The 10,356-nt window shown below is 46.6% G+C and overlaps 1 long non-coding RNA gene across 1 annotated transcript in view; it reads right to left on the minus strand.

The window, feature by feature from the left end:
- Nucleotides 1-1,829: 1,829 nt before the first annotated feature.
- The window catches only part of LOC125612751, a 9,532-nt gene continuing 1,005 nt past the window's right edge, over nucleotides 1,830-10,356 (minus strand). Inside the window, exons 2-4 of the long non-coding RNA XR_007343226.1 lie at nucleotides 7,906-8,003; nucleotides 7,358-7,583; nucleotides 1,830-2,400 (exon numbers count right to left, since the gene is read on the minus strand). This is a non-coding gene — a long non-coding RNA (uncharacterized LOC125612751). The remainder of the gene's footprint in view (nucleotides 2,401-7,357; nucleotides 7,584-7,905; nucleotides 8,004-10,356) is intronic.

The following is a 10,356-nucleotide window of genomic DNA, read 5'->3' on the forward strand; positions in this document are numbered from 1 at the left end:
TTTCTCAGACCTGGTGCCAAACTGGGAGGAGATCTCACAGTTCCTCAGAGATGGCAGTGATTGAAGCGTGCAGGGCTGGGCTCCAGGCGGAAAGCGGGAGCAAGTGGAAGAGAGTCTCATTCTGGTCAGGTGGCAGTGGAAGCTGTGGTGGCATTTGACTGTACCCATCTGCCGGTGTCGTGTGCTCCCATATCATGAAGAACGATACCACCATGGTGGGACCACCATCCGTGGAACCTGGCCTGCCTCTCTAAAGACTCAGGTGGATCTAACAGCGGCATGTTCACTGACACAGACCAGATACAGTATGGAGGGCGGGGGGGAAGCAAGGTGCGGAGGAGGAGTGTGTGTGGTATGATTTCACTTACATACAAGAAAAAAACCCTCATACACCCAAACAGTGTATACCTCACCCGGCCAGGTATTGCTGCCCTCACCTGAGTTACCTCGTGAGATCCCCCATTTCTGTCATCACTTAGTCTCCTACCTCTAGGATCCTGCCCTGGTGAGCACTAATGCCAGAGCCAGGTAGAAACCCAAATCCCAAGGCAGCCTTTCCTCCCACCTTCCCCCGTTCCAGCAGTGGGGCCAGACCCTACGGGCCTGGCCTGCGGGTTTAGAGGGCAGGGTTCTTTAGCAAGTGGCCTGCCCTGCTGGCAAGGGGTGGTGGTGCCAATTTTCAGCCGCATTCCCTTAGCTGGGGGATGTGGCATCTTCCCTCCCCCACCCTACCCGTTCTCTCTTTTCTGTTCCCCATCTCTTTCCCTCCCTGTGTCAGGTCTGGCAAGCCTGACCTGGTCACCTCACAAGGAGTGACTCCTCTTCCCTCAGGGACAGTTACAGAGGTTTTTTTTCTTCCAGCCTCCCCAAGAGAGTCCCACGGGTGGGGGGGTGGAAGTGCTCCCTTAATGGGCCCATGGGCTCCAGTGGTCTTCACGTGTGTGGGTTTCCTGCTGCTACTGCCACACATTGCTACAAACTCAGGCTTTAAGCGCATAAGCCTCCCAGTCCTGGGGAGTCTGAAAGCAGCCTCACTGGGCAGACATCAGGCTCCAGTGGTTGTTTGAGAGGTTGCGGGAGAATGTCTGCTGGTCTTTTCCAGCTTCCAAGCGGCCCTTCCTTAGCTCGTGGCTGCACACCCCTGCGCTTCCCCATCTGCACATTCTCCCGGCTCCGTCTCCTGCCCTCTTTCACTTACAAGGACCCTGTGCTGACATTGAGCCCACCTGGATTATCCAGGACGGTGTCCCCATCTAAAGACACTTAGTTGTACCTGCAAAGTCTTTTAGCTTTGTACAGGGACATATTCAAGAGTTCTGGGGATTCTGATGAGCCCCAAGGAGGGCATCTTTCATGGGGGTGAGGGGCATCATCCAACTCTCACAGTGCCTTGCCTAGAGAGCAAGACAGATCCGGACCTTGTTCTAAGGGAGCTTCCACTCTAGTGGGGAGAAAAGAACAGCAGGATCTCAGGTCATAAGGAGCACTGTAAGAGGGGTCAGGCTGGGGGCCACCAGGCTGGGAGGCCAGGAAGGTGGGCGACCCCGAGGTTCTTGGGTGGTGACATCTGAGCAGAGTGAAGGGAGCCACATGGGGATAGGGAGGTTTGCTCCAGGCCGAAGGAGCCTTGGAACATTCTCTGTCCCCTCCATTCTGGGCTGTAACCTCCTGGTTCCCCTGAGCCATTGGTGCCCTCCAAACGGCCTTCAACCTTCTAGAAACTGATGTATAAATGCAGCTACTGAGAGCCTCCACAGCTGTGCCCAGGATTACTCCAAACACCCTGTTGGTCTCCAAAGCCTCTGCACTGTTTATGGTCATCAGCCACCTTCAGAGGTCACAAAAGTGTCCCTCCCCTCTCACGGCTGGAGATCACAACAGGTCCCCTCCCACTATAACCTCCTGCCCTCAGGATCTGGGTCTTGGTCACTGCAGACTCTTGTGATGAGGGCCTCAGTGCCAGGTGCTTTCCACCCATACCTCACAGCACAATGCCTGGTGCATACCAGGGACTTAGAAGGAATGATTGAATGGTCGTAAGATGGTGGGTCACTACCTCAGACACCATGGTCACCCCTGGGAAACTGGGGGACACAAGGACCAAACCTCTCAAAAAAAAATCTGCTGTCTTAGCAGCTGTGGCATTTGAGATTCTATAAAGTGGGGCCAACTCAGAACATGAGGATTTGGGGGCCAGGCCAATAAACATAGAGGGGACTATGGCTCCCGACATGTGCACGATGGTTTGCCAAAGCTTTCCAGAGAGCTTAGAGGGCAGGGCAGGGGTGGCGGCAGCAGAGACCAGGTTCTCACCTGTTAAATGGGTAGGTCATCACCTGCTTCCTTCACGGGGTCTTCTGAGATCAAAAAGCTGATGTGTTGTGTGGCACGTGTCATAACCTGTAAAGAGCAAGATGATTTGTCAGTTTTTCGGGTCCTTCCTCCTTTACCTTCCTTCCCTACTTTCCATTCTCTCTCTGCCCATGTATCAGGGTTTTCCTACTGCCCCCTGCCCATGGCAGGGCCTGGTCAAGGGAGGAAAGTTCCCTTCTCCAGCTCTGGCCTCAGAGCTGCACTGCAGACGGATCTACTCACCCAGCCAAGCAGAAATCCCGCCAACGCTACCAGGTCGAGGGCCCACTGCACGCCAGGTGCTTCCACCCATACCTTGCTGATGGGTCCTCATCCACGTGGGCAGTGGATGGCCCCATAATTTCACGCTTGGCGGGATCTATGTGGTTCTCCCAAGAAGCAGATGCCAGGACAGGGCCAGACACACGGGAGTGTCATTGCAGCAAATGCCTGGGAGGGGGTAGGAGGGGCAGGCAGAGCCCTTGGAGGGGATGCAGGTCTCATCCCTGTGCCAGAGAGGGCAGGAAGGAGAACCTGAAGGAAGAGCTGCGAGAATCTGCGAGGCTCTGAGGACATCCCAGCCCGGCCCATGCAGAGGCCTGTGTCTTGCAGGATGGGCCAGCAGAGTCCCTGCCTTCCTCACCTGGGAACAGCTGGGGGAACCCAGGACCTGTGCTGGGCGTGGCCACCACTTCCAGAATTCCCTGAGGAATACACAGCCTAGTGCTGTTGCCATTACAAATTTACTCAAGAGAAATGCAAATTCAGGTCCACAAAAATGTTCTTAGCACTTTAATCACAACCACCACAACTGGAAACAGCCCAAATGTCCACAGATAGATGAAGGGACACAGACCTGACAATCTGTGCATCCTATAATGGATGTGGATTGAAGGGAATGACCTGCGGATACTGCAATGATAGCAGTAATGTCCATGAACCTCAAAAATATGCTGAACAGAGCCACAAACATGAGTCCGTGCGGTGTGATTCCACTGCTAGGAAGTCCCAGAGGGCAAGGTCAGTGTCTGGTAACACCTGATTAGGGCCAAAGGGGTCCAGGAGTAGGGACTTGACTGAGAGAATTCACTGGAGTTAAGGAATGCTCTGTCTAGATCTGGGTTTTGATTACACTTTGTCAAGATTCATTGAATTGGAAAGTCTGCATTTCACTGTACATTTTACCTCAATAAAGACACAGTAGTCACTCTATGTATGAGGCTCAGAGAGGTGAAGGCTTTGCCCAAGGTGCAGAGCAGATAGGCTGGGGTTGGAACCCTGCCTGCCCACCCCCAAGTGCTTGTGCATCAGACGCTGTTGCGTCAGGGCTTCCAGCACAGATTCAGGAGGCTCCTCCTGTGCAGTCATGTCCATTCCTGAGTCCCTACCCACGAGGGTGTGGCAGCTGTTCTTCTGAGAGGCTGAGAACTAGGATTCCAGGACACTTCATGGGTCCTGGTCTGGAGCCCTGTTCCTGCACACTGAACTGGGATGTGGCCTGGGGGTCAGAGCTGGCAGGAGTCTGGGAAGTGAGGACCTGGTCCCTAGCAGGAGCTGGTTTTGCAAGGTCTGGCCAGGTGGGTGGGCTGAGAATCGGGTGGGGGGGATGCTTCTCTGAGGCTTTGGAGGTTCAGTGGGCATCAGTCAATGCCAAAGCTCAGCTCCATACCTCCCTACCAGCTGTGTATCCTGGCCCAGCCATTCTGAGCCTATTCACTCAAGTGTAAACTGCTGGGGTGGTGGGGGTGGAGGAGGATAAAGAAAAAGAAAAAAGAAACAAATGTAAAGCATCTGGGACAGAGTGGATTCTCAAAAACAACTTTCTTCACCTTTGTCTTTCTGCTCACTCATTTAGTTAGTTATTCAACAAACATTTATTGATACCCTACTTTCGCCAGGACTGTGCAATGCACAGAGATAAACTAGCCCTGGTAGTCCACAAGCTCACAGTCTAGCATAGGAAGGGTCATAATTACTAGTAGCTTTACAATGCACTGCAACACCAGGTTGGCTCATTTCCATCCTCATTATACAGCCTATTCTCAGTTTTCATGGTTATTCTTTTTTTTTAATATTTATTTTTTAGTTTCAGGTGGATACAATATCTTTATTTTATTTTTATGTGGTGCTGAGGATCGAACCCAGTGCCTCACATGTGCTAGGTGAGCACTCTACCATTTGAGCCACAACACCAGCCCTTTCATGGTTATTCATAAAAAGTTTCTTTAAAAAATCAATATAGTGCATACTCTAGGTGGCATTTCAAATCAGTGAGAAAAAGTTGAATAATTTAGGAAATATAGAAAATCCTAGGTAACTATTTGGAATGAATATTCCCAAAATAAATTCCAGTAAGAAAAAAACATTTAAATGTAAAAATTGGAACCATAAAAATATTAGAAGAACACTTTCCAAGTGGAGAAAGAACTTTCTAGGCGTGATGCAGAAACCACAAAAGAAGACCTAACAGATTTCTCTCAGTAAGAAAAACAAAACAAAACAAAACAAAACAAAACAAAATTTTGCCAGGCATGGTGTGCATGCCTACAATCCCAATAACTTGGGAGGCTGAAGCAGGAGGATTGCAAGTTCAAGGCCAATGTTAGGAATTTAATGAGATCCTGTATCAAAATAAAAAACAAAAAGGACTAGGGGTAGAGTTCAGTTGTAAAGAATTGTTGAGTTCAAACTCTACTACCAAGAACCAAACAAAAACAAAAACAGAAAGAATTATTTTTGCTTTAAAGTTAATCAGAAAGACAAATGATACTCATGTTCTTTTTTTAAAACATTTTTTTAGTTGCAGATGGACAAACTATATTTATTTATTTATTTGTATATGATGCTGAGGATTAAACCTAGTGCCTCACATGTGCAAGGCAAGCACTCTACCACTGAGCTACAGCCCCTAGCTCCAATAGTAATGTTCTTCTTTTTTTTTTTTTAAAAAACTCTCTCTTTATTCATTTTAGTTTTTTTTTTCGGCAGACACAACATCTTTGTTTGTATGTGGTGCTGAGGATCGAACCTGGGCCGCTCGCATGCCAGGCGGACGTGCTACCGCTTGAGCCACATCCCCAGCCCCTAGTAATGTTCTTAATGAATAAAAGACTGCTTAGAAGTCTTTATATAAAAGAAAAAAACTTATTGAGTGAACATGGACAGATAGTTCAATGAAAAAGGAATACGAAAATCTTTTTTAAAAAACAACAACTTTGGCCTGGGGTTGGGGCTCAGTGGCAGAATGCTTGCCTAACACGTGTGAGGCACTGGGTTCGATCCTGAGCACCGCATAAAAAATAACAAATAAAATAAAGGCATGCTGTCCATTTACAACTACAAAAAAAAAAAAATTAAAGCAACAACAACAGCAACTTTTAATTCTAAGATAATTGTAGACTTAGAGAAGAATTGCAAAGATTATACAGAAAGGTCCTGTATACCCTGTACCAGGCTTCCTTTATAAGAGCACATAACAATAATCATTAGTAAGAATTTAATCATGGAGTGATACTATTAGCTAGAGCACAGAACTTATTTGTATTTCATCAGTTTTCCCACTAACGTCTTCCTGAGCCTCTGTTGCATTTCGTTATCTTGTCTTCTTAGTTTCTTCCCATCTGGGACATCCTCCCATTCTTCATGCCCTTGACACTTGTTAAGACTACTAGTCAGTTATTTTGTAGAACATCTCTCTATTTGGGTTTGTTTGGTATTTTCTCGTTATTGGATTGAGGTTGTGCTTTGCTGGGAATAATGACACAGGTAAGTTCCCAGCTCAGTACATCTTCCAGCGAAAAATGAAGCAATCTAGTGAGACCCTATATCAAAATAAAAAAAACAAAAAGGACTAGGGATGGAGTTCAGTGATCAAGCATCCTTTAGTTCAAATTCTACTACCAAAAATAAAACAAAAACAAAAACAGGAAGAATTTTTTTTGCTTTAAAATTAATCAGAAAGACAAATGACAGCCATGCTCTTAATTAATAAAAGACTGTTTTTCTCATTTTAATACTTGTTAAAATGATTTCTTGGTGACAAGCTAAAGTGCTGTCTGCTGGGTTTCTCCACTGAAAGGTACTATTTTTTCCCCCTTTGAAATCATTAAACATTTTGGACACAATACTTTTGAGACTATGCAAAGATCCTGTTTCTGCTTAAACTTTTGATCACTAATTCAGCATTCACCAGTGAATTTTGCCTGCAACAATTACTGCTGCGGTGTTTTAATGGTGGTCTTGTGTTACTCTTCCTTCCTTCTACATTTATCAACTGGAATTCTTCTGTAAAGTTGTCATTTTCTACTCATTTTTTTTGCAGATTATTTTGACTTTTAAAGTAAATAATCCTGTCTACAACTACAGTTTTATTTATTCCTTTCTCTTCCTCATGCTTTGTATTTCCTCCATGGGTGCTCCTTGAAGGCCTCCAGAAGCCTTGGCACAAAGTGCCTTGGTCACTGCCAGTCCAGCTGGACCTGTGGGACAGGTCTCCTGGTCAGTCCCCGCCCACCTGGCTCCTGGAACTTCCTTGATGCCAAGAACAGGATTCTGGGGCTGGGACCATGTAGTCATTGACACTTATGCCAACTCTGCACTTCCGGTTGCTTTCCTCTAGGTTTAGCTATGAAAACAATTTCAACAGTGACAACAAAAGAGAGCCCCTTCCTGCAGTGAGTCCTGTCACATAATCCTCAGCAGTTGATTGAAACAGAGTCTCATTTGCTTATGTAACTTTTTCAGTTGGTGGGTGACAAGAGTCCCCCTCACTCTAAAGAAAGGAATGGGCCACCTCACAGCAGCAGCACGCCTACCCTGAGTCAGACTGTTTCTGCAAGCTCGCTGTGCCGCCCACCCCCACCACGAGGGTGTGAACGGGCTGGGAAGGGCTGCGGTGTTGCTGTGGGTCTCCCCACACCCTCCCTCCTTGAGGCAAGGGAGGTGGGCATTGGCAGGACCAGCCTAAGGAGTAGGGAGCTGCCAAAGGGGGAAACTGTCAGCTTACCATTCGGGATGACATCTGCAGACCTACAGTTCTTCCTGTCAGTGCTCCTAGTGATGAACTTGGAGAAGCTCTTGGGTGTGTCAGAGTTGGCTGGAGGAGTGGGCAGAGGCCAGGGAGCTGGGGGTTCTGGGACAGGTCAGCCTGACTGTCTCACCTGCATCAGGGGCCTGTGTGATGTCAAGGGTAACTTTGGAGGGGTGGGTGGGTCCCTAACCTGCAAGGTATCCTGAGAAAGGGAGGAAGAGAGAGAGAGAGAGAGAGAGAGAGAGAGAGAGAGCGAGCGCACTTAGACATCTGCCATCACTGAAGCCACTTGAAGCCGAGAATAACAAGCTACATAAACATACAGTTTTGCTCCTTTCTGGACCCTCCCTTCTCCCAGCTCCAAGCCCAGGGGAGCCACAGGGAGCAGCTGGCAGGTTGGGGAGGGCAGAGTGTGGGAGACAGAGAAGATGGACCTTGACTCCCTTCAGGCTCACCTTAGGAGAAGCTTTGAACAGGCAATGAAGCTGTGGTTTTGATTTAAAACAGATCATAGTCTTTATTACCTAAAGTAGGGACTGTTGCTCAACACCTAGAAGCCACAGGGCAGGTACAGGTTCTGTTGCAAATGCCATCCAGTAGGGAAAGAGTTGGCCCAGGAGGTCTGCAAAGCAATGGGGGAAGGTCAGTGTGGCTGGTTCCCAACTGCAGCACACACAGCCTCTTCAGAAAGGGGGTATACTGACTAGAAGGTTAAGAAGGTGCCAGAAAGCCCTCTACCCCTGTTGCCACCCTTCAAAACTCAGGTGCTCCTTCTGCAAGGAGCCTACCTGGACAAGGACTGCAGGCCCCCAAGCCTGCCTCTGTCACAGCACACATCTGCTCTACACTGTTGGAGAGTAGCCTCAAGGATGAGGGGGGCTTTATAGCACTGAGCACAGTGGCCTGGGGAGACTGCTTGGTCATGGCTGTGATTAATGAAGGAACAGAAATGAATGCAGCAGGCCTGGGTACAGAACCATCTAAAGATAAGTTCCACAAAAATGGTAGTGTTATTATTGTCTCTGAGTTTTCTCTGGAGAAAACATTTAGGACTGATTTGGCCAAAAGAACTGATTGTTGAATCAGATTCCAAATTGTAAGCCTGTCCCTCCATTGCTTGTTTCTCAAGGAGATTTTTGCAAAGCTATCAAAATAGCTTCAGTAAAAGAAGAAAGAACTGCATCCAGCCAACACCCTTGGCTAAAAGAGCAAGAGTATTTTTCCAACTAACTTTTCATATGTGAAATGCAGGGGTTTACATTGGTAAGAGGCCCGTTATTTTTACCTTTTTTTTTGAGGGGGGGGCGAATACCAGGGAATGAATCCAGGAGTGCTTAACACCATGTCACATCCCCAGCCCTTTAAAAAATATTTTTGTTTAGGGACAGGGTCTTGCTGAGTTGCTTAGAGCCTTGCTAAGTTGCTGAATGCTGGATTTGAACTTGTGATCCTCCTGCGTCAGCCTCCCGAACTGCCACCAGGATAGGCTCAGTCATGGTTCTAATCAAAGTCAGGACACATATGGCAAATGGTTCTTCAGGAAATGGAAACCTATAATCAAGAATGGCCAAAAGTAAAGTAGCTACTATGAAGATCAGGGGAACACAGGACTTTCTGAACCCATTCCCAAACTTAGGAATATCCCCATATGTACACAAGTAGTCCCAAATTGTCCCATGAATTAAAGGGAAATATTTCTTCATCTCAGTTTATTGGACTTCTTTTCCTGTGTGTGGAGTTATCTCATGCCTTTCCAAGAGACCAAAGGTCTGAGCTAAAATAGAGAAAAATGTGTGCTATGCTCTTTTGGAATACAGCAAGCATGCAGATTCCTTACCCATATGAAGAGTCTCATTATCTGTGATCTCATTTGCTTCTCATAATAACTTCTGAGTGTTAAGAGGCTTGGAAGACATTATCATTCCCTTAAATAATTTTACAGATGAGGAAATTGAAGCTCAGAGAGATTAAGTGATTTGTACAAGTCACAGGAAGTAGGTGACAACACTACCAAACCATCTCAGGAATGCTGATTCTAGGTTCCATGTTGATTTCTACAATGTCCCACCATTCATCAGAATGTCCAGGGACCACAAGTGGGAGAATTTTGCAAACAGATTCATAAATAGTGTTTGTATCTTGATAAGCTGCTATTTAGAGACCAAGAGAAAGATTTCAGCACAAAGATGTTCACACTAGTGTAGTTTATGTTAAGCTTGTGGTTTGTTTGTGTGTTCATATTTATGAGTATGTGTGCACACATATAATTATGTAGGAAAATTATAACTGTGAGTTTAAAAATGAGAACACACACATAAATACATTCAACCATGTCCAATAATGATAAATTCAAATATTATATTTCTGGAAATTTCTTAAAATTTTATCTGTGCTTCTTTCTCTTGATTTGGGGCATATGAGTAATTTTTATTTTCTTCTTTATTCTTTCCCATATTTTTCACATCTTCTGTTAAAAAATGAGTATTACTTTTGTCTGCTTTTCTCCTCCTGGAAAAGCAGCTAGATGGGCTGCTGACCTGGGCCCTGGAGTAGTCTGAAAGGCAGGACGTGGGGGACTGTCCCAGCAGAAAGCTAGATAGGCCATTCAATGCATTCTTGGCTGGAACAGGTTAGCAAGACGGACAATCCAGGTACAGACTCAAGGAACCAGGGGAAATCCACAGGCTGCAGGTAGAGGGTGTCACTCCCCTGGACACACAAGGGGACCCTGCCTTTTTCAAGAGTGCCTGAACTTTATGTAGGGACAGGAAGGGAGTCATTAATGTGCCAACTAGAACTAGAAGGGGACAATGCTTGCAATCATAGAATATTGGCAAACATAACCAAGATGGTAATAATACTGTCTCAATTCTCCTTCTCCATGCACATCTACACCATTATTCCCTCTCAGCACAACAGACCTCAATACAATCTGGAGGGATGCAGGAAACACAATCTCGAGCCCCCCCCCCCCC

The sequence above is a fragment of the Marmota marmota genome, unplaced genomic scaffold (genome assembly GCF_001458135.2).
Source record: "Marmota marmota marmota unplaced genomic scaffold, marMar, whole genome shotgun sequence".
Lineage (NCBI taxonomy): Eukaryota > Metazoa > Chordata > Mammalia > Rodentia > Sciuridae > Marmota > Marmota marmota.